The following is a 24,360-nucleotide window of genomic DNA, read 5'->3' as shown; positions in this document are numbered from 1 at the left end:
AAACCTAAAACGGGGTCAGATTCAAATCTGCTGTATTCATGTTATTATTTCCTTTTATTACCATTGAAGCTCTGAGTTTAGGAAAGAAAAACAGAGAGGAAGTTGGGCTACACATGTAAAACATTTTGAGAGTACCGCACGCTGTAATTAAACATCAGTAATCAGTTTTCAAGTCGACTCCCAGCTCCTTTTTCTGATGCGTCTCAGCTGCAGAAGCAGAGTTCAACCTTTGTTGTGGTAACTCTTCAGACCCAATCTGGACGAACCCTTAAAAGTCTACCCCCTAAAAAAAATTGACAGCTAGCAATCAGAGAAAGCCAGGGGTGCCCCTTTTTCTCTGAGTGATACCAAAAATACTATCACATCTGAAACTGCAAACAAACTGGATTTTTTTTCGCCTTTTTTTGGAAGGTCGACCACCCTTTATGTTTCCTAAAATAAAAATGAAAGCACCCAATAATTACATTTGAACTTGACTCAAATAGTGTTTACTTACACAAGCTAACACCCTTCGCACCTGTCAGACAGCTGACTTGCACCGCCACAGTGCCCACAAATATGTTTGCACACGATGATAATCAAAAAATAAATAAAATTAATATTATATAACATGAAGTAGGCTGTGACTAAGCTAATGATGTGCTATGTCACTGAAAACATTTAAACTGTAGCCTATAACGGAGATTGCACCATGGGTCATAACAACAACAAAAAAAAAACTTAACTTTCCCTCTCGGGGTGAATAAACAGATTTATGTATATTTCACATCTAGATAATTTGGCATAGCTTTTATGCCTTTCCTAGTGGTCACTTTATATTAATTCTAAAATAATATAAAACTTCATTCACTCCAAAGTATATGTACGGTGTGGGAAAAATAAATTCAACTTCAAAAGTTGATCAACACTCACTTTGCAGACTCAACTGTATTCGTATGTTTAACCCACAAATTCCAACCTCATGGTGGCACCACGGGAGCGTCTGGAAAATAAAAAGTGAGGAACTTTTTGGTGGCTGGCAGTGGAACAAAAAAAACATACAAAAAAAACAAGGAAAACAAAAAATTTCAGTTTACCCTTATCAAATATCTAAATAGGTCAATGACCTGAAGATATGAGATGAATACGTAACGTCTGAATGTGAAAGGAAATGCGACAATTTCAACATCATTTCTCATTATCCAACCAGGTCATCGCACATTCCAGCTGCAATAACACACACACACACACACACACACACACACAAACATGCACACAAAGACTTAACTCAAAAACTAGAACATCTGCTTGAAACATCACTTCAAACTTTTATTTTTTCTTCCAAACAGTGACTCTACTTCTTTGAAACAATTAATTCAAACTGACAGACTTGTTTGAAAACATCTTTTCACCGTTTATTGGTGTTTGGGATGGTGAAATCACAGAGGTTTTCACTCTCTACTTTGATTTCCTTTACTAAAGACGACTGGCTGCCTCTGCCACTCACAGAATCACGGCAGCAGTGAGCCAAGTGGATATCGTGGTTTCCGCAGGACGCGCAGCTTTGTCAGCGTCTGCAAAGCTGCACCGAGTGCGTGATCTAAGCCTGCATGAAAATGTGCAAAAACGGTCAAGGGACTCATGTGCGAACTCTTCTTTCAACTAAAGTTAAACTATTGGCTGAACGGGATTTAGGCGTGTGGGATGCTTTGATAGGAAGTGGCATGATGCCCAATGTCAACAGCAGATTATATATCTTGAACATCTGGAGAAATTCTTAAGGGGTCCCACGCACGGGACATTTTGGAGATCCCAAAGCGTCCCCGAGCACTGACGCCAAATACTCATCCCCTCGCTGCGTGTAACATAAGCACATCAGCAGACTGTTGAATATTATGTAAAAATGAAGCTCAATGCCACTGCCAAGCCATACAAATACAGTAGAAACTGACGACAACAGTACCTAATCATATTTAAAATTTCAAAAGTACACAAAACATGTGGTAAAGATGTACGCAAGAGGTACATACTGTACCAAGTGCATTCAAGTGAATGAGAGGGATGGAGCCAAGATATTTTTCTCCTTATTCTCATCTAATCCCACGTCCAGTTTTGAAGGAGTCTGCATCTTCCTCGACTGACATGCTATCTTTTATGGTTTAAAAAATTGATACGGTACAACATACTGGATGTGGATTGTGGAGCTTCCAAAATCCAAAAGCGGTTTGTGCGGTTCATGTCACAGGCCGTCCACTCAATGCGTGGGGGCAAGTTGCAGCTTAATCTTTCTTTCCTTTTTTCTTTCTTAATAGAACAATACAAATTATTTTTCAGACACATCACACAATGTGCCTTAGTCAAAACATTTACCGTCGAGTGAATAAATCTTGCATGATAGTGAATGTTTGACTGGTATGATTTTAAAAAAAGAAAAGAAAATTAAATCAAATTGGAGGCTTGCCAGCATCCTTTATTTGATGTGAAAGATCGGATTGATTTACCGTATTTTCCGCACTATAAGGTGCACCCAAAAAGCTGACAGTGCGCCTTATAATCCGGTGCGCCTTATATATGGACCAATATGAATTCGTGGATGAGGACTAATTTATTGAAGTAAGCTTTACGTGTTTATTTTGTGTGTTGTGTGATATTAACTTTTGAGCAACGTTGAGTTATTGATATATTGTTATTGTTTTCACTATTTCGAATGTTACTATATTGTGATTGCATTAACGTTTGAGCAACGTTGTGTTATTTATTCTATGCGGCTTATAATCCGGCGCGTTTTATATATGGACAAAGTTTTAAAATGGGCTATTTATTAAAGGTGCGCCTTATAATCCGGTGTGCCTTATAGTGCGGAAAATACGGTACTTTTGTTTGCTGACATCTTGCAGTAAAATCAAATTTACAACTTGTACTGTATCCTTTGCAACATTTGAACTTTAACTAAGCATAAATTCTCTTCAACATGCTGTCCAAAAGGAAGATTCAGCCATAATAACCTCGTGCGGCAGTATTGCAGAAACAAAATGGAAAACACAGAGTGCCAAACCAAAAAACAGGCGCCTTGAGCATGAGGTGAAACACAAAGTGCAGACATGCAATGAAGCCCAGGAGTTTGAAAAGGTGCTTATTTGTGAAAGTAATCCCTTGTTTATCCTTGAGGTCCAACTTCCAGTTCAAATGTTGCATAATTGTCCTTATTTTCAATAACCTATTCATCTAATAGACGTCAAACCTGTCAACGCTGTACTCAAATGAACTTGAGGAATCCAGTATTTTGTCCTTTGACTTAATATAAATGCTGACTGGATGATGCGGGACTGAACATCTCACCGTCTTCTGTGTTCTAAGAGGTAAACATAGACGCTTTAGTATGCCAACAATGCATCACCCCTTCTTTGCTTCTACTGGATCTCATAGCACATCCCTCCGAAGAACTACCTGGAAAAATCATTAAAACTTTGTGTTTATTTTGGAGGACTCAGAGGTGCTCTTTCCTACCGACTGGCAGGATGGAGAGGGATTGCCATTGCAGCAGTCCAGAATGTTTATCGTGGCATTAGGGTTGAAATTAAGATATGGTCAATAAATAACAGCAGACTATAAACAAGCGAGGGCTGTAATGGCACAGGAAAGGTTTTGTTATCAAAGTCATTTAAAAGCTTGTGGCATAAGTGAACCTAAAACAGACTAAATGTTCTGCTTACCATTTCAGAGCGATGATTAAAAACTTCAATAGTTCAGATGTGCTGTTTTTACTAATATGGGTAAAATGTGTGGCAACATTATCCTAATGGATATTCTTTGTTTCTCCTCAACGTAATAACTTTCCTTTAACAGCGGCATTCAACTTTCTGCTGATTCCGTGCATCAGTCTCTGATTAAGTTAATTTCAAATCCAGTTGAGGTGCGTTTGGTGTTTGTTCCAAGCCTCAAACACATCTCCTGGAAATACAAGCTTTCTGAAAAACCACAGGTTAGGAAAAAGGAGGAAAATTTTCCAGCATGACATATGGAGGAGTTTAGGCAGTATTGGGTGACAGTGCCACAAACCGCCACACAACAAAAGTATATATTATTGTGAACTACTGTTTGCGTGTGTGTGTCAGACGCTGTAATGAGTCTGTTTGTGATGCAATTTCTGGAATGTGTTTAAAACCGTAAGTTTGTAAGGGACACCCATGTCGTGGACTATTATTTGTGCAATTAAAGTTGTATTTTTTTTCAGTTTTAGAAGAGCAAAACCTGTCAGCAATTATTTTTTGGTGAAGCCATTATTTGCCTGCTAGACGCAACAAATAAATTTTAATCTTGTATTTGGTGTAATCCTAATGTGTATTGTATTTCGATGATAAAATCAGCATTGCCCCTTTTGGCAGTTGGACTCTCCAGCATGTTTCATCTCGTCATAGTTGATAGAATGTCAACTTTTCTTTGTTGCTGTTATTGAATCTTGAAAGCTTGAAAGTTTTTAAATCAATTTTCAAAGTTTCTAGCACCACAAACATTTTGTTACCAGATGCACGCTGTGTGAGGGCAAGCATGAGGTAATCACTAGCAGTAAATAATTTTACACATTCAAATAAATATTACTGTAGAAAATGTGTTATACAGGCTGGTTAACAACATTTTGAACAATTGGGAGCCCAGTAAAAACTAAAAGCCTGATATGTTCAATTGGCGCAGTTCTTGATAGGAAGAAAACGATTTGCTGATGTGTGCGTATATGAAACTGAAAAGAAATTCCCAGCATGACGCAGAGATGAACCAAATTCCCAAACAAGCCTATTGAGGTTTGCGTTGGTACAAAATTCAGGCTATGCCATTTTTTACACCTGAGTACAGCTGAGCTGTCTTGGAATTTATGAATATGGGGCCAAGAATGTAAAAAACACGCTTCTAGACTTAAAAATAATTTTAAAAAAGGGTAAGGGCCCCCCCATAGGACAATTGCTGCAGTGCACTAAATTGCTTTTTATTTCTTCACCATGTTTGAGTGATATCCTGTGGTATCCATAGAACATGTGCTGTGGTTTGGGAAAAGCTACCAGGGTCAGCGGCCAAGAAAACAAGAGATAGCTGAATCGACTTAAAAATAGACTATAATTCATTTTAACGTTCATCAGCAAGGAAGGTGGCTTCATTCCAACAATTTTAATGCTTCAACCTAGATGGCTTGGCCTGCTTTCAGTAGAAGCTGACAGGCAGTACATCATGCTGCATGATGACCAGGGTACATCTTTTAGCTCACACTTGACAATAATCTATGACATAATACAGACAGAAGGGAAAAAAAAAAAAAATCTGCGGACTCATCACTTAGCTGACACATTATATTGGAATTGATCGTTTTCATGTTGACGTTGCGTTTAAGTAAAGGTGGCATCCGATCTCAGCAATAGATAAGTTACGATTTAACATAAAACACTCCTCCAAAAAAGCAGTACACATGTTTCCTATGTGGGAAGTTTTAGCATTACAAATGACAAATATTGGAGGCTGGACATGCTTGAGACCCAGTTGGCCACACAAGCCATTTCCCCAGGATGCTTCACTTTTTGATGGACTTTTAAGAAATGTTTAGTCTCCACGCTAATGAAGAAAGAATAAATGTGGTAGCTGTCTCTTCAGCTTGCAGGGTTCCGCTGCTGGGCACTCCAAAACACACGTGTTGTGAATTAGGCTGACGGTCTTAATGTGGAGCCTTCATTGAATGGATGCAGCCCTGGCAGACTTGGGCTCATCCCCCGTTGACTGGAAAATCTGCATCCAGTTAAATGCAAAGACAGTCAAAATTTGAGAAGTGATCAGAGAGAAGATCAGTAGCAATTTGGGCCCAAGATATTTTCCCTCAACAAAAACAAAGCTATTAAGGAGGAATTGACAGATACACTTTGAAGGACATGTTTTCTACTGGATGACACAATATTTTGACTGATCTAATTATATTGAGGTTTTTATCACATTGAGCAATATTAATCAGTTCCATTGTTTAGTCCCTGACCTATCCGAAAGAATCGGTCCGGACAGATCCATCTGTATTGCATGAGTCTCCATTTGGATCAAAGATCTAAAATGACAAAGTGCCTGATGTCACAGAAAGGTCAGTAAAAGTTTTGTGACCAGAGGGTTACACACCATGCATGCACAAAAGAGAAAAGGAAATTAAAAAAACGTCTACGCTCAAGTACAAGTCTTTTTGCTGACTCAGATTAAGAATCAAGGCTATCCATTGATTAGGAAACAAAGATTTGATATTTGTGATAAAATTACAATCTTGGGTATGCCGTTGGTCGCACCCAGTGACTAAAATTACGCATATCGTGCCACTATTTGAGTTTTGTCATTCACTTTGGTTTGAAAATGTGACTTATTTGTACCCTGGATAGAAATTTACTTCAGTTTTTATCTTAATTATTGTGATAATAATAATAACAACAACAACAACAACAACGATAATAATAATAATAATAAGCATAGTGGTAAGATAATGCATCTAAGGTACAGTAAGTGCCAAACTAAAGTTGTTCACAATATATATTAAAATAATTCCATCTATAAGTCAATACAAACCGCTATGCAAATATAATCCGTGCTCGTCTTGAAATTTCCTTTCACATGATGGCTGGTCAATGTCTACATAGACGTCTGGCAACACTTTGAAATTGTTTTACCATCGGTGTGAGGATCTGTTGTGCCTTTTTTTTTTTTTCTTCACTTGATGAGCTTCAAGGCCCCAGGGTTTTCCAAACACTATGGAAATGTAAACCAGTGATGTGTTTACAACAGTATCAAGCTGCATCCTGTCATTGAAATCTGCAGCCCAGCGACCCAACAATATCTTCAGACAGTTCGGTGAAAGCTCAAAAGGTCAAACTTTTCGATAATGTTTGTCTAATTGTCTTTTAATTTACCAACACTGTGCTGGTCCAATCTTAAAGATTCTAGTACAGATGCTGAGTAGGGCCAGGACTGAAATCTGATTTGACAAAAACCTACATTGTTCCCAAACAATAACAATAGTCTGGTAATTCTTTTGATCTACTTTTGACAAAAAAGAACCGCAAAGTCCATTTTGCAGAAGATGCCCCCAATGAAAACATCAGCGATTTCTGCATCTGGATCGGATACACAATTTAGAAGATCGCTTCTTTTGGTTGAACCCACCCTTTTTTCTTGCTGGAACTTGTTAAGCTGAGCGTTGATGAAATACATCAGAGCAATTGCCAGACATTGGCCAATACGACCATTGGGCAATTCAACCATTGGCGTTCCAAGTAATAGATGGACTAAGGCAAACAACTGTCACTGACAGCACAACATTTTGAGAGCTGAAAAGAGAGCTCCTTGAACATATTGGTGTTTTATATCACATCCAAATGTAAAAAAAGCCAAAATGTGTCTTGCATTACATTCTTCTTTTGACGTCAAATGTGAATGGGGCGTACAGCAATTATAAAAAAAAACATTAGCCTCAGTTGCCCAATACTTTTGGAGGGAGCATGTAAATAAACCACATATGAACAACATTATTTCCAACTGCTATAATGCCTTTTAAAGCTATTGACGCACATTATAACACATAAACTTGTATATATTCAATCTTTTTTTTTCTTTAGGTAACAACGATCTAATTGACTTTGACAAATGCTTCTGTTCCCCTTCCCACTAGTTTCACATCCACTCCCTCTTTCTAGGCTTTTACAATGAAACCCCAACAGAAATAAAATGACTGCGGTTGTGCTTGTTGGCGTCACATTCAGACCTACAACTACAAACATACACATTTTGTATGAATTTTAAACCTGCATACAGTATAGGCTTGCAGGTTGTACAGTGACTTATTAGCTTGGATGTGGACGTTTATAGAGGAAATCACTACAGTGGACGTTCTGAGTCACAGAATACAGACCAACCAAAACTCCTTCCTCTCTTCAGGTAGTGGGCCCCAGTCATGGCAGATCCGCAGGTTTGGACCATCACCATGGAAAGTATGGTTCCTGCGGTCCGTTTGTAAGGACAACTGCACAAGACCAACAAAGGCGCCTTTCATTTTGCTGAAGGTTTGATCGCAGAAGCCTTTCCTGGGGATATTATCCTGTAGCCAGCTTGTTACTTGTTTATGTTTAAACATTTCATCAATTTAAGTGTAATCCATCATTTTGACAAGGTATGCAGTGATTCACATTTATATAACAAATACTGCAGACAGCATTGGGATGAGAATACAACGGGTTGTTCGACTGACGTGAACAAATTTAATTTGTTTTACTGTTCTTTGTCGCTCATTTTGTTTTTTGTGACAATCCACAAAATAATGCCAATAGTATCCATTTATATGACTCTGAGCTCTTATATTTTCGAACAGTGATATATATTGTTTTTTTTTATTGTTTTTATTCTTTAAATCATGCTCAAAATAAAGATTCACTTATTCATTCATTCATATGATCACCCCATAGTATCACATGTACACAACAAATTGACAGATAATTGATTTTGAAATCAGAAGAGAGTGGTGTGTAACAAAAACAATATCTAGTTTGCAATATCTTACATCTCACTGGTGTTAAAAGTGAAGACAAGCGTGATTTGCCTTTGCGTGCAAGATCTGGGCTTTGAATTCAACACCTGTGATTTAAATAATCTATGTAAAATATTTATGATGGTGAATCGGTGATTATGGTCATGGTTACCATTACAGGCACCTGGGAACACAGAAAAATACACGTTTTTTTTGTGGCTTGATTAAGCCATTTCCATCTATAAAACCAAGTTCCAGGAAACTTAAACTTTATTTGAAGTTAATAAAACACATTATGAGATCAAAGCTGTGCACCATATTGTGGAAAGTCAACGTAAGGGGTGTGCACCACGATGAGCAACTTACATGAAGTAATACTGACTTGAGTAATGCTACACTGTGATAAAATATGGAAATCGCCTCAACAGATAAATTCCATTTTCCCTAGCACATAATCCTTAATTTAGGGGTTTGATGATGTTGGTAAAACATCCTGCTGTCTGAATTATTAATTATTATTATTATTATTGTTATTGTTGTTATTGTTAATTTGAAAAAAATCAAGAAAAAAGTCATGACAGCACAAACATTTTCGTCCACTGAGGTCATTTTCGTTGAAGCTTTAATTGCATGGTTGCAATGCACGTCTTTTAAAGAAAGATCAGATGTCAACTAAATAGCACGTAAGTCTGCTGTCTTCCATCCAAGTATCACTTTTATTACATATCAAGTGTTTGGAAAAATTCTTTCGAGAAATCTATTGGGATTTTTTAATCTGATGACCTGAGGTGACAAGGATGAGTGTAGCAACAGGTCAACTAAGAACAAATTTCAGACCACCAATGGTTGTCTATGTTAGCTTGGTCTGCGGTTGCCATTAAACCTTGAATATAAACTTGCTGTGGGGCTCAGATCACGCTGAGTGGCACTTTTAAGACCCTGCTTGAAGGGCAGGCAGGGGAAAAGGGAGTAGATTGCTCACAATGCTGAAACCAATACTTGCCAGCGTCATTGTCATACTTTTATGTGCTAACGAGCTGTTAATACATCCTTACAACCTTGTTAAGGCAGCTAATATACTTTCATCTTAGTAATTCCATTTGCCCTTCTGTCATGAAATACAAAGATGACTCCTTAAAGTATTTCTGGGTGTGTGGGTACCTCAGTTCTTACTTGCTCCCAAATGTCCACACATGCTTCTTTATGTTTTGCTTTGGTTTCGTCACCCGCCAGAAAGTTTGGGACTGCTAGCTGCCAGGCCTCCGAAGTGCAACATTAATCACCAGCAGCACTTGTCACATGGCATGAAGAAGACAAATATACGTACTTGACAGTTGCTTTTTCGCTAATCTTTCAGCAAGTGCTTGTCTCATTTGTCTATAGTTATTAAAGGTATGTGGATACAGATTTTATTTTAGTACAAATTTTATCGATGGTCGACCCTACTATCCTACTAACCTTGTAACAGGGAAATTCCAAAGCCCAAATAAAAAATGAGTTGTTTCAAGATTGTGAAATGAGGATTCAAAAGCTATACAAGAATGAGTTGGAGAGAAAGTTAAAAATAAATATGAATATTTTCAATTCCTTCTAATAGACTGAGGTATGAAGGTACTATGAGGTATAGAAACAGGAGTATGGTATCCTTATATCTGAAAAATCTTTTGGCCTCTTTCCCTTAAACACAAATGATAGGGTAAAAGAAAGAACGTCTTGCATGTTGGAACTTAAAACTTCCAGAGCAGATGGAAAATTTGAGGGAACGAAGAGCAAAGAGTGGAATTTTTTCCAGCTATGGGTTGAAGATTTCTAATTCAAGCTGACAGTGCCTGAATGCACAGACACGGATTTAATTGCCGGTACACATGTACCTCCCAACGGGGATGGAACAGCATGGATAAATAAATCACTGTCAACTTAAAGGTGTAAAAAGTCTATCCCTGGAGCAAAATATTTGCTAAATACTTCACATCCACTTTATGTAATTGACAGATACTAGCTCTTACAATAGCTTGATGGGTCACAGACAAAACTGATTTATTCTTGGGTAGAGGTCCCTAATCTTTTTTCCACCAGGGACTGGGCGATGGTAGTCTAGGTTTTCCACAGATTGGTGGTGGTGAGCTGTTTGCTGATGTAAAATCTCAATCGAGATTAATATGCCATGCTACAAAAATGGGGGGAAATAGTCTTGGGGTTGGGAGTAATTTCCAATCAGTGGTGCAAACTTTGAAGTCATTTGAATTGATTTTTGTTTTATTCTGCTTGATGAATGATGACAAGCATTGATAGAAAAAAAAATCAATCGTCACAATTGTTACGTATGAATTACCGTATTTTCCGCACTATAAAGCGCACCGGATTATAAGGCGCACCTTCAATGAATGGCCCATTTTAAAACTTTGTTCATATATAAGGCGCATAGAATAAATAACACAACGTTGCTCAAACGTTAATGCAATCACAATATAGTAACACTCGAAATAGTGAAAACAATAACAATATATCAATAACTCAACATTGCTCAAACGTTAATATCACACAACACACAAAATAAACACCTAAATCTTACTTTAATAAATTAGTCCTCATCCACGAATCCATATTGGTCCATATATAAGGCGCACCGGATTATAAGGCGCACTGTCGGCTTTTGAGAAAATTGGAGGTTTTTAGGTGCGCCTTATAGTGCGGAAAATACGGCACATATATTTTGATATTGCCAATACCTTTGTTTTAGGCTCTCCCCATCCTAAATTTATTAAAAAGAGCCTTTAAAAACATGACAAAGCCTTCAAGACGACAAAAAACATCACCATCACCTTGCTTCTGTCATACCATGTAACATTGTCTAAATTACCTAACCAGCACACCACATACTTAAAAGATATGTCCACTGACAAGTTTGAGTCTCCTCCCACAAACCAGATGTCTCTCATAGTACCAAGAATTACAAATAGCATGGTGCCACAGGCCATGCGGACTGCTGGAAAATACTAGGAACAAAAAGTTGGGATGTTTTATCTTATCTGGTGGTTACAAGCTCTTGTTGTTGTCATTTTTATCATGATTGAGGACATGTGAGACATGTCATATGTCAACACGTACTCATATGTCAACACATACTCAACACATGAACTTGCTCCTCAACAGTATTTTTGTCCAGCAACGCCACAAGATTCAAATGGCTTTCTAATTGGTTATTGTTCTGTTTTAAATAAGATAATTGACCACAATTCAAAAGAAGAATAAGGGCAGGATGGGATGCTGCTCGGATAAATCGGCCCACTTTTATGTTTGGTATGCTTTTTTTAATGATGTTTATCTTGAACAAAGTGTTCCGTAACCCAACAAACATATTTTCATAATGACAAACTTTTAATCTACAAGCAGAAAAAATGAAATCATCTTGTCCTGAAGCATGATCCCTATGCAGGTGTTCTTGTAAAATAATATCAGGGGTGTTACCCTAAAGGAATCCCTGCAGGATTAGTTTGGAACCAACTTCAGGTCACGCGAGAGCCTGTTGTTGACATGCTTTGTCAGTCTTGGAGAAAGGCGATTATTGTGTACGAACCTGAAAGAAGCCAGAAAGGGTTGGTTTATAGACACGCTGCACACTATCACCGCACGCTTTCTGATCACATCCAGTTTGCTGTTCATGGTAAATCTACGTGAGGGAAGGATGGAACAAAGAAAGTAAACCAAAGACATCTGCTGAAACCTGGCTCGACCTTCCCCTCACATCACTGACACACTGCAACTTTTCATTTGGTAATAGGCAACACATGGGGAGTGTTTTGGTAGATTTCCGATGTAAATATGAAATGGAGTTTCTTGCCATGTATTTAGCCATTGTCTCCTCTTTAACCACCTGAGATTTACGTTTACGAAAGAGACATGTAACTCATTTACTTCTACGAATGGACCCCTTGTTGTTTATAGCATGTGTATATTGCTAACTGGGATTGTAACTTGATGAAAACAATAGTGATAATCCAACACCACAAGTAAACAATTTACTTATTGCCTTAACCTCAGTAACGAGTCTAAATAGACATTAGAATTATTTTTCCTCTTTATGATGCTGTTTATGAATATTTAATACAAGGATCTAAGAGCCTTTAGTCAAAAATTATATAAATGATTAAAATGTAGTCATGATCATTGATTTTCAAACTGACCTGAGCAATAATCATCATTCAGTGGACCAACAAAGTCTTAAACTAAGAACTCTGGGGAAAAAACAGAACAATAAAGTTCAAGGCTGCAAATATGATTTGATTGGCCACACATTTTGTAAATGTCACCAATTACGGACTTCGAACCCACAAGGCAAGATTAGCGGAGGAAAAACAAGATGCACCAAGTTGACGATCTGCAGAACAAGAACTGAGGCAATGGGAAAATCCTGGCGTGTTTGCAAGAAAGAGTGAAGCACCACATGGCATTAGATACAGTTGATGATGGATCAAACTCCCTCCCATATTCCATGTAACTTATGTTAGTTAATTAATAATTAATATTAGCAAAGTTTGGCTTCATTCTACCCCTCAACCATTTCCACGACGATAGAATTAAAAATAATGACACACATTTGCATGTATGTATTTGTCATGTTCTTAGTTTGTTCTTGATTTGGGCTTTGGTGTGATTTTCTTGTCCCTTTTCTCAGTGATACGTTTTCTAGGTGTTCTTTGTACCGTATTTTCCGGACTATAAGGCGCACCTAAAAACCTCAAATTTTCTCAAAAGCCGACAGTGCGCTTTATAGTCCGGTGTGCCTTATATATACACCAAATTCCTAAATGTAAACTGGCCCAAAGCACTGTGTCATGAAATCAATCATAAGTTGCCTGCTGAAGACTATGAATCATGAATCTAAAAGAGTATGGATCATTATTTTGTGATTATAAATGATGCATTAATGGTGCGCCTTATAGTCCAGTGCGCCTTATATAAGGACAAAGTTTTAAAATGGGCCATTCATTGAAAGTGCGCCTTATAGTCGGGTGCGCCTTATACTCCAGAATATACGGTACCTTGTTGATCATTATTCCCACCTGTTCTGGTTAGCCCCGCCCCTTGTGTCTTCCAATCAGCTTCCTCAGCCACTTGCGTCTTGTCCGGGTGTTCCTCGTCTCGTCAGTTTGTTTGTATTTAGTTCCCGCCTTTCTCTTCAGTGGTTGTTGGGTCATTGTCATCAGTACCATGTGTCGCGTGCTTTGTTTTCGTATCCTCCCCAAGTCACGTCTGTTTTGTTAGTGTTTATTTGTTACTTTGGTGCCTGTTTTTCATTTCCTGTTTCTTCAGCTTGACCAGAAATGCCTTGTTTGCAATTTTTGTTTAAATTATTTTTTTACTTAACTACAGCCTCTCATACTTGCACTTTCCTAATACGTGACAGTATAACCCTAAATAGAAATACACAGTGTTTGTATACAGTAATAATGAGTGTAATGTGTTTAGTGTCTTGTGAAGTTGTGCATCATAACACAGTATATAAACTGAAATAGTCCATACATTTGTTGAATGCCAAGTTGAGAAGATGTTCTCCAGCCAGCTGCTGATTAGTTTATCTTATATGAACACAAAGTCTGGAAGCAGAGTGCAGGAATTTTTACTTTATGTGTTCATAGATGTTTTCACTTTGGTTTTCCACTGATCGTTCTGGCTTGAGTTTCATGTCGATGGCTTACGGACACGGAAGCAACTCTAATGGTCTCCAAGTCCCAGTTGAAACGTTCATCTAGCTCATTCCGGTCATGACTATTCAATGGCACTTTGATTTGACATCGACTATCCATGTAATTTTGAATCGAAGTTCTTGTGCCACTTACCGTCTTTTATAAGTTAGTTTCCTTTGTTCTAGGATTCCCCCTGAAATTTAATGTAAGACTTGTCAAATATTTTCCATGTGTACTTTTGAGCTCTTTGCAGATGAATCACATTCTCTTTTCAACTCTTATGAATCGAAGCTGGCCTCTGAGTGACTCCTGTGCCCTGTGTCTACTGGAACCAAAACGGCAGCTCAAATCAAATAATTTAAACATTTATGAGCTTCTCTGGAAAATCATTTAGCTTATGACAACAACAACCTCTCAAAAAAGCCTTGACCCAGTGAAAATAAGATTTGCAGCACACATTTTCTGGACTAAAAGCGGTGGATTTGCAGAATGGTGTGAGGCAGGAAAATAGTTTCCCTTGAGACAAATGGAATCAGGATGAGTGCCAGGCTGATGTCACTACATCCGTCCACTTTTGTATTGCTGTTCCTGCCAACTCCAAATTCTTATCTGTCATCTGCAGTCCCCCACAGTCACCAGGTGGGGTGCTGTTGAAGCGGCCGTAATCATCAAGTCTCCAGAGTCCATGAAACAGCCTTCCCTGGCATCCGCCTGTTTCTCATCCGTATTTTCTGACTGACGTGTTCTCCCCTGCCCCCGCTTGGCCTCCCATTTGAGCCCACCATCTCAATCTATTTCATGGACTCATTCAATCCCCTGTGAATATTTCATGGAATGTTGTCTACTGAATTCAGTTTTTTTCCGAGATTGTTTGCCTTCCCCCGCCAAATAATCACTGTATCAATTACAAAAGCTATGGAAGCTTTATTTCTCTGGAACTTTGTCGAACTATTTGCCAAGCGTCATGTTTCCCATTGCTCTGTGTTCCAAGCGCCGATGTGAAAAACCTTTCGTTTGACAATTTTCCCTGGCTCACGGGGAGATTCCAACATTCGTGTCAAGGTCCCCAGTTGGTGATAGATGCTTTTAGACCTTTTTACCATTTATCACTGTTAATGTTGCGCTTTAATGTGAAATTTGTAAAGTATGGAACCCACATGCTAGGCAGCTATTCAATAAAGAAAAACAAAATCGATAAATTCAAAATTCTAAAACTACTGTATTGACACGGCACTTAGAAGTACAGTTCAGTGCCAAATGTCAGATATTTTGATATTATCGAATGTTCAATTATCTCTTTCTCTTTTCCGCTTCATCATTATGCCAACAGTTAATAAGTATTAATCATACATCATTTTTTTTTCTTTAGCTGAGGGTTTTATAAATGTGTACACATGAATAAATACCCAAACGTGCTTTTTCCCAACATGTCAAATTATTCTATCTGTGATACGCATCAGGGGTATAATTAGGTGCCAGGAAAATTAAACTTGATCTATTTAAGTTCGGTGATTACTTTTCTTGCCTTTGGCTACTTTGGCTACGCGTTCGAGTGTGAAAGCAATAGATGAAATAATGCTGTATTCAAGGAGCAGATAAATAAACTGACAGAATTACAAAATAAGCTGTGGCAAAGCAAGAAGGTCAAGGCTATGAACTGGATTCAGACTCTTGCTGTGACTGGATATGAATATATTTCTGCAACAACAATCAGTGGTTACATTTTTTCCTTTTTTTTTTTTTTTTTAAACACATTATCATGACTGGGAAAGTCAGCGAAGAGCAAAAGATGAATGATAGACAGAAAATTAATACACCAAAGGCCCAAAGACGATTTTACACCTTAACCCCCAAAGTAGTTGCCAATGCTAATTCTGATTACTACAAACACAAGTTAAACAAATGGAAAATGGAACATTTGCAGAAAAGTAAATTGTGTGTCTCCTGGCTGCGATGAGAGATCTCGGTACGGGATCCACAATTTCGACATAAAATTTGGACTCGACTCAGACATGTACACAGGGCCAAAGATACCGTGTGGTTTTGACGTTAAAGCCATGATAGACATCGTGCGAAAACACCATTTATCCTCTGAACATTTGGAATTGGCCGGGCACTGATTCTAGACAATGGCTGCTTAAATCTTCCTGGACGTGGCCACAGTAGGAAAACTGACAAGTTGAAGAAAGAAAAAATATATATAAATGGTAAAATAAGAGCCCAGAACAAACAACCTCAAAAAAATATTCAAAATGAACTCCAAGGTCGAGGTGCTGTACATCAATGTCAGGTTGTGCCCTCCATCATTGTTCGAGCATAGAGGAACTTCATGGGAGATGACCAATCTGTTGAGATTAAATCGTGTTTCTGGGAAAAAAGACAGATGCGACTAATTTATGAACGTCTAACTCGTGTTTTTGAAATATAAAAGTGCCGAAGCAAGTCAAGCAGAGGCGAGGCGAGTCATGTCCTGTTCAGCAGTAGTAGGGAATACTTAGTGGAGGAGGGTCACAACTCGGCGATCAATGTGATTTATTTTACATCATAATTCTACTTACAACCCCTAGGAGGCCTATTTGCATTGTATTTAGCAATTGTTGCGTGCTAGTGATGTTTCAATTAAGTTCTTTCTATTGTACTTGACAACAGCATCTTTCAACGTTCACACGCAATTCCTTGGAAATTTGTAGTTGGTTGTAATTATTTCCATATTTGTAGATGATAGGCACTAGACTGGTGGCTTTGAATCTGGCCTGTGTTTCTGTGTCTGACCTAAACTGTAAATCAAGAAGTAGAAAGGGGCCCTTGTTCTTCGCAAGATTTATGACTCCATTACGTGTCAACCCTAATTGCACTCTTTGCAGTGGATTACAAGGATGTTATTACGGACTGCCCTGGAATCGGGGTTCGAACACGTGAATGCGATTGGTAATTTGACGGATGTGTCAATTTTCACGTTACTATTCATCTCAACATGTCGGTCCTACTCGCTCTCTCTCTTCGCTTTACATTTGTCAGTGGTTCAAATTGGAAACAGAAGAGCTTCCCCCTGCATGTTATTTGATGACGGATGGATGTTTGCGTCTTGGAGGGGAGAAGAGGGCGGGAGTCGGAAGACCGCAACACCTAAGGCCGTCATCCGGTTTCCCTCAAACGAAGCAGAGTCCTAAGTGATGGTCTGGGAAAGCCATCAGTGATAGGAACGACATCAGAAAAGTTCCGCTTGGAATTTTCCTCCCACACCAATGAAGAACATCAGCCTTTAATACTTCACGTAGAAAACTCCGACTCACAGTCTGAGGGAGGAATTACTCATCATGCGCAAGGAGGAACGTGAATGGTTTACAATATACCTCAGCTGTTGTTGTGTCTGGATATGCACGTACAGACACCGTTATCATTTTTATCTACGCACTTCATCAGCAATTTGAAGTACGAGAATGGAAACTCTGAGTCACCCTCGTGAGAATGTGTGTGTGTTTGTGCATGTGTTTGTATGCATGCGTACGTGCATGCGTGCGTGCATGTAAGTGTGTGAGGACAGGGAGTTTCTGTGGAGCGGCCAGAGTGACAAAGCGTCTTATTGACGGGTAGCCACAAGCTTTTAATTCTGCAGGCTCATAACCACCTCTGAAACTGAGTAGTCATTGTTTACCGTAAAATCCACCAAAGGATTTATAAAATTATATTCACACATTTACACAAGTATCAAAATTTTCCCCTAGATATGATGCGGCCGGAGAGTGACCAAGCCTGGCCACCACACAAGTGTGTGTGTGTGTGTGTGTTTGTGTGCATCGTGATGGACGATGTGTTTTGTAACCTTCAGTTGACATGTTCCATGGAAGCTCTCAGCAATGACTTCAGTGTATATGACCAACCTGGGTCATCGTGAATGACTGCTGCTCCTTTTAAACATCTGGCTTGTACTTACTTGTTAACTGCAACAGGATGGGTGGAATTAGGAGGCAGTCTTCTTGAATTGTTGATCCCATCTTCTTATTTAGCAAACATGCTACTAATAGGTTTTTTTTTTTTTTCATCACTTACACATGTCGTGTCCAAACATTAATTCAAAAAAAGATTCACGACGGTCTTTTAGGGACATGGATATACAAAGCAACTTGTATATATATTTTTTGAGTTCACTTCATACTGAGAGAGTAATGTTTAACTATTATATTGAATTTCACATCAATCAATGCTGGCTTTTTCTTATTATGATGACTCCTGAGATCTCCAAATGCTTAGTCAAGCACTGTGAACAGGTTCCAGCAAGCTTACAAAGCCTTTGAAAAAATTGATTTAAGTTGTACCCACAAATCATCTCTCTTGTCGTTCCCAGAACTGGAGGCTTTTCCTGTCCTCTTACAAACATTCACAGACGCTACTGGGATTTGAGTCACAGTCTTCCGGGAGGGGTGGGGGTCAGAGGTCAGAATGATGGCTGCTCTGCCAGTTGTTGAGGCCTTGGGGGAGGATGAAACTCCAGTGGGTTTTCTTCACGTCACCATGCAAGGAAGGAGTGACTCAGCGCAATGTGGAACCCTCATAAGCATTTTTTCCTCACCGGCCTCTGGAGGAGCAAAGTGCTGACTGTCCATGGCCCACACACAGCACCACTCGTGCAAATATGTCATTGGAAACCAATGTGGAAGCTCTGCTCTTCATCTCGTCTCTTGTTATTTTCTCATTCAATTTGTTGATTGGAAATGTTCCATTTTGGATCGAAGTACTGTCTGGTCAAAAGCCTCAGATGATCCAAAGGCATTCCTGATAACTGACAGTAATCTCTGCATTAACTCCTAAATTAAAAATAATTATTAGATTAAAATTTGAGCTCTCATAAATCTGTCTAAAATATGTCAAGAGGAGGAGATTTATTTCCTATTTATGTTAAAGATGATCTCAAAGCATTTGGAATATGGACCTGGTCGCACATGCATTGAAGAGAACCACATGAGCAAGCATTTTGGCAAGAGAGGGAAGGAAAATTGGAAGTCTTCAGGAAGAAACCTTGAGTATAACCACGACAGAAAACGTCGACATTCAAGCCAATATCTGCAGACTTTTACAATTTTACAAAAAGACAACTTGAAGAGAGATGAGAAAGATCCCTTGACATATGTTCCTATCTGATATGTTTGGTGAAAATAAGCCAACTAAAGGCTGTCTGGCACAACACAAATCTTAAATTCAGGACACTGGAAAAAGTGATGAAATAATTGACTTCTAATAAAACCAAATGAACTATTTTAAAAGCTGGACATGATTGTTTCAAGTAAGCGTTGTGGTGCACTCTTGGGAAAAAAAGATGCTCGTAAATTGCTTAGATGACTAACACAAATGATGTCTAATGTTTGAGTACGCTACAAGAGAAAAAGCACAAAGACAAAAGGGATGATGACATAACTTCATATTTCATTGCCTGCCCATAATGTTCACCCACTGTTACATGTTTACGTGGGCGTCGCCCCCATGAAACCTAACAAACAAAGCGTCTGAGACCACCCTCATCTCACAATAAATAGACCCTCTCAGCTGACGCCCTAAAAAGGTCAAACATTTTGCAAACTCTGCACTGTTGCGGGCTCGGTCGACCAAACACTTGTTGGCCCTCGAGCAACCAACTCCACAGCTGCGTTCTTTATGTGTCGCAGAGGGCAGAGCTGTGAAGCGACCGGGATTCCACTGAGAGTTTAAAGGATATCCGACCCGAGATGTAGAGATGAAGATAAGGTTAAAGGTCGGGCCGGGAAGGGCTGAAGATTGTCAGCTCTCTGCTGGATGCAACTTTTGACTGATCTTCAAACCTTTAGGGCAGGGGTGTCAAAAATGATGTGGCGGGCCGTATCTAGCCCCCGGGCCTTGAGTTTGACACCTTTGCTTTTAGGGTATAAAGCAAGAAAATATTGGTTTCGTTATGTTATTCACTATGTCAAAGCTGAAATCTTCCGTAGCCTACATAAATGAGATCCAAAGAAGTCAAGGTCCACGCTATTTTTTTGAGCATTGGCAACTTTCACAAGTATGTTCCCAGGACTTGTAGCACATGTGCAGTCGAGGAATCAACACCTAAGGGTGTGTTGTTTGATTCATTCAAAACAAACTTTGGAGTCATTGCTTTGACAGCACGCTTTGTTTTCTCAAGTGTGAACACTATTAAATGATGTCATCCTGGTGTGCGCCATACAAGCGGACCAGGACCACCTTTTTCTCTTCAAACGTTCTCAAAGGAACTGTGCTGCAGATCAAATCACTTCCGCTCAAGTGTGAATGCTGCAAGGACCCATGAAAGGCACGGGGGGGTCAAATTGACAGCAGAAAGGCTTCGTCACATAAGCCATCCAGACTGTGACTTCCTGCAGATTTGTTTTACTGGGTAATATTTGAACTATCATGATTCAGGGGTGCATGTAGTCAAACCTTCTTGGCTCTCTTCCCTCCATTGTGAAGGAAATCAAAATGCCTCTAAAATTAGGACCACTTTTGTCATTTTATTTTTCTGGTCGTAAAAGTCATCAAATTTAATGAAGTTGGCAACACTTCAGACACAAGTAGCTCTTGTTTGCTACCTCACTTATACGAGCATCCAGAGTGTGCTCATAAAACAAAACCACAACTTTCAAAAATGAAAGTGTTGCATATTTAAAGTTTGACTTTACGATCAATATGAGGGCCGATCAGTGATGTGATATGCCAGATGTGGCGGACATCTGCTTTAAGGGGACAGCCAGGGCAAATTTTCTTCTTTCCTTCACGTAGCAAAAAGACATGCTGCTAAGACACCCCCCATATATCAGGCTAACCAAACATGACATTTTTAATAAGACTCATCTTCATTGTGACATCACTGGAACGCACTGTGGTTTTGGGATTAGCAAATCAGTTGAATCTCAGTTCATCATCATATCATTATTGATACCACTGACTGTAGAAATTGGATGGAAATTACGTCAATAGTAAGTAGTTTGGGGTGAAATTGAGGCTCAAAGTCAAATTGATCATCAGAACACAGAGTTTATTCTGCTTTGTGTGAACACAACAACTTATTTTGATGAACAATGAAATACATTCTAGAATATGAACTTTTGTACACGCGTACATTCACAGACATAGCAAAGCCAGCTTGTGAATGGGAATGTGTTAAACATCAATAAAATAGTACAAAAAGTGGATTACAATTGCTGACTGCCCATTTTTCACAAAGAGAAAATTCACACCCACTGGTAGTTTTTTTTATGAGGTCAGTCGGAGTTGTTGGCTCTCCTTCTGACACATTCAAAGGGGAGTCCTGCTCTGCTGTTGTATTTGGCAACGCATAGGATGGAAACCTACTGTATTGTCTGCATTCATCTTGAACACTTGCCCATTGGCAATTCCACTCCCCTTCGTGTTCAAAAGGGCATTCCTTCTCTGGTTTTGATTGGAATTAATCAGATTTAATACGTTGTTACTTGAGGCAAGTCAAATCCTATACAATCATACTGTTTACATGATGATCATCACCCATTGTAAATCGTCTACTCGGGTATAATACTGGCCTTATACGTACAGATTGTCCCAAATGCTGCATTTCATTGTCTAATTGCAGGTTTAGAGTAATAAAAACATGTCCGCCGCACTGCCCCATTGAAAATACATGAACTATATACACTGTACAGTATATCAGCCAAGGACACGAATTTGGAATTAAGTTTAAAATATGAATAAATAGCAAAATGCAGTCTCCGTCGGGATGTAATACCTCACCTAATTTATGTCTGGCGTGACAGAACGTGTGATATGGTAGTTCGCAATATTGGCATTGTATTCCATCAGACTCAAATGGTGCATAAGAATTGACACTAAATCTTCATTATATGCTTGCAGTTTAACGGTGAGACAAAAATCAGACGTCCCGCAGTGCCTTTTAACTTGGTTACAACACAGCTCGACAGTCAATCAAATTTCTGTAGCTATATTTAAATACTCATATGTGTCCTGTCATAGAGATATGAATCTACTACAAACTGAAACATTGTGTAAGAATCCTTCAAAACTGTGCAAGCCAAACACTAAAGTACAAGAAATCAATGTATCATTGCACTACTCCAAGTACATGTTATGTAACTTTTACCAATCAGAAATATTTTTGCGGATCGGCCTTTACATAAATACATAATACATTTATATAAATAAATGCACTATTACTGCACTTTGTCCGCACTACTGTTTCTGATTATTTCATCTACTTTTCTACTAGTCGATTACTTGACTATGTTACTTGTGTCTACCTCATGCACTGGATGGAGGTCTCCAATTTCATTGTACCATGTAGAATGACAATAAAGGTTTTCTGATTCTGATTCTGATTCTGAAATACACATTTAAAATAAATGTATAAATACGATAAAATAAAATAAGACGACTGGCATAAAAACAAGTATGAACAATATAAAAATAAAACTCACCATTACGTTGAATTGGACCAAGGATGCTTGCTTGGTCTCCATGTGCGGAAGCAGTTTTGAAGGCTTCTGTCACGGAATTGGATGGAGCAGGGCGACCAAGTGCAGCTTGGTCCAGGGTTTATTGAAGCAAACTCAAAAGACTCGGCAAACTGACATGACTTACTAACAAAACCAACAACAGGACTGACCGACAAAGACGTGAAACAAAAAGACATGAAGACATTAGACAACAGGGACCAAAAAAGACATCAAGACAACAACACACAATGATTCAACCAGGGTGTGAGGGGCAGACAGGACTTATATACACGACAGGTAACGAGGCAGGTGAGAATAATCAAACTAATCATGGGCACACGGGAGGGGAGGGGCGAGGACACAGACAGAAACCATGACAACAGACACGTAGTGGAACGGCTGGGGACGAGACATGGACTTGTCACGTGACCGGGACGAGCGTCTTGACCTGAATTAATTGATTGTCGATAAAAAAATATATATATTAATAATAATAATAATTTCTGTGCGGCTTGGCGGCCCGGTACCAAATGACCCACGGACCGGTATCGGTCCGCGGCCCGTTGGTTGGGGACCCCTGATGTACAGCACTCACATTCACTTTTATTCATTTTAAAGGGGTCAGAAACAAACAACACCCCGATTTTTCAGTGGATGTTCTCAATTGATCCAATTCCAGCCAATTTGGAGCAAAATTAGCTGAGTTTGCCACACCAATTTTGTCTGGTGCCAAAACTAACCAAGCCTTGTTGCATAAACTGATGAAACATTTGAGAGTCGAAATGTCTTCTAAGACAAACTGAACAGTCTGGTTGCAATCGATTCCATGCCATGCGAGAGCATCCAGCCGTCCAACCTCTGGAAGCTTCAAGCTGAGCACTGCATTGAAAAGACGCTAATAAGATTTAAATGTTCCCACAAGCTGTTTGTTTCAACTATGAATTATTTTTTAGAACTAAACAGACACGGATGCAGAGGAAGCGACATGTGGTCTGCTGTATGCGAATGAACAATTCAAGATAAAACAGGGAGTTCCAACCACAGACTCCGAAGACACCCGATAGAATCCTTCTGCCACAAAGTGATCGCAGATGCATGCTGGATTGTCAACAAAGGAAAATTAAAGCACTATGAAAATAACTTTCGAGGGAAACACAATAGAATTAGGATGGAAAAAGGAGGCAATGGCATTTTCGTATATTTCCTAGCAATGACATAATCAGCATCTTTTAACATCACTTCCAACAACTTGTCTTGTATGGATTTAAAGTGGAAACCCCAACAGCAAACAGAATCCAACTCATCTAATTGCTTTTACGCAAATGTGAAAGGTTGTCTGTATTTAGATCTGCCCTGTGACTCACCAGTCACTCGACCGTGCTTGTTCGGCTCCCCGCAACACTGCACAAGTGGAACAGAAAATGGATGGATTCGGTTAGATGATTCTTGAGATTCGTTGAAATCTACAATCGACTGAATTGGCTGCACTGGAGGTGGACTGTGAAGTCACGACCGAACTTGAATAAACAGTTGAAAATGGATGGAGGAAATATAATTGTCACCACATGTGTTGGTGATGATTGGGTACCATGAATAGGTCTCCATTAAAGATCTTAGCTGGATCGGACCTCTTTCGCCGTCAACATCGTACTTTGTACAACCTTATGTCCATATGGCATTGTACTCTCATCTC

General features: G+C 39.1%; 1 long non-coding RNA gene across 1 annotated transcript in view; it reads right to left on the bottom strand.

Moving 5' to 3' along the window:
• Positions 1–22,906, bottom strand: part of LOC125981310 (uncharacterized) — a 38,237-nt gene extending 15,331 nt beyond the window's left edge. Inside the window, exons 1-2 of the long non-coding RNA XR_007485895.1 lie at positions 22,650–22,906; positions 913–982 (exon numbers count right to left, since the gene is read on the bottom strand). This is a non-coding gene — a long non-coding RNA (uncharacterized lncRNA). The remainder of the gene's footprint in view (positions 1–912; positions 983–22,649) is intronic.
• Positions 22,907–24,360: the final 1,454 nt, after the last annotated feature.

Source organism: Syngnathus scovelli, chromosome 14, assembly GCF_024217435.2.
Source record: "Syngnathus scovelli strain Florida chromosome 14, RoL_Ssco_1.2, whole genome shotgun sequence".
Taxonomy (NCBI): Eukaryota; Metazoa; Chordata; class Actinopteri; order Syngnathiformes; family Syngnathidae; genus Syngnathus; species Syngnathus scovelli.
This window is presented reverse-complemented; position numbering and strand designations above follow the sequence as displayed.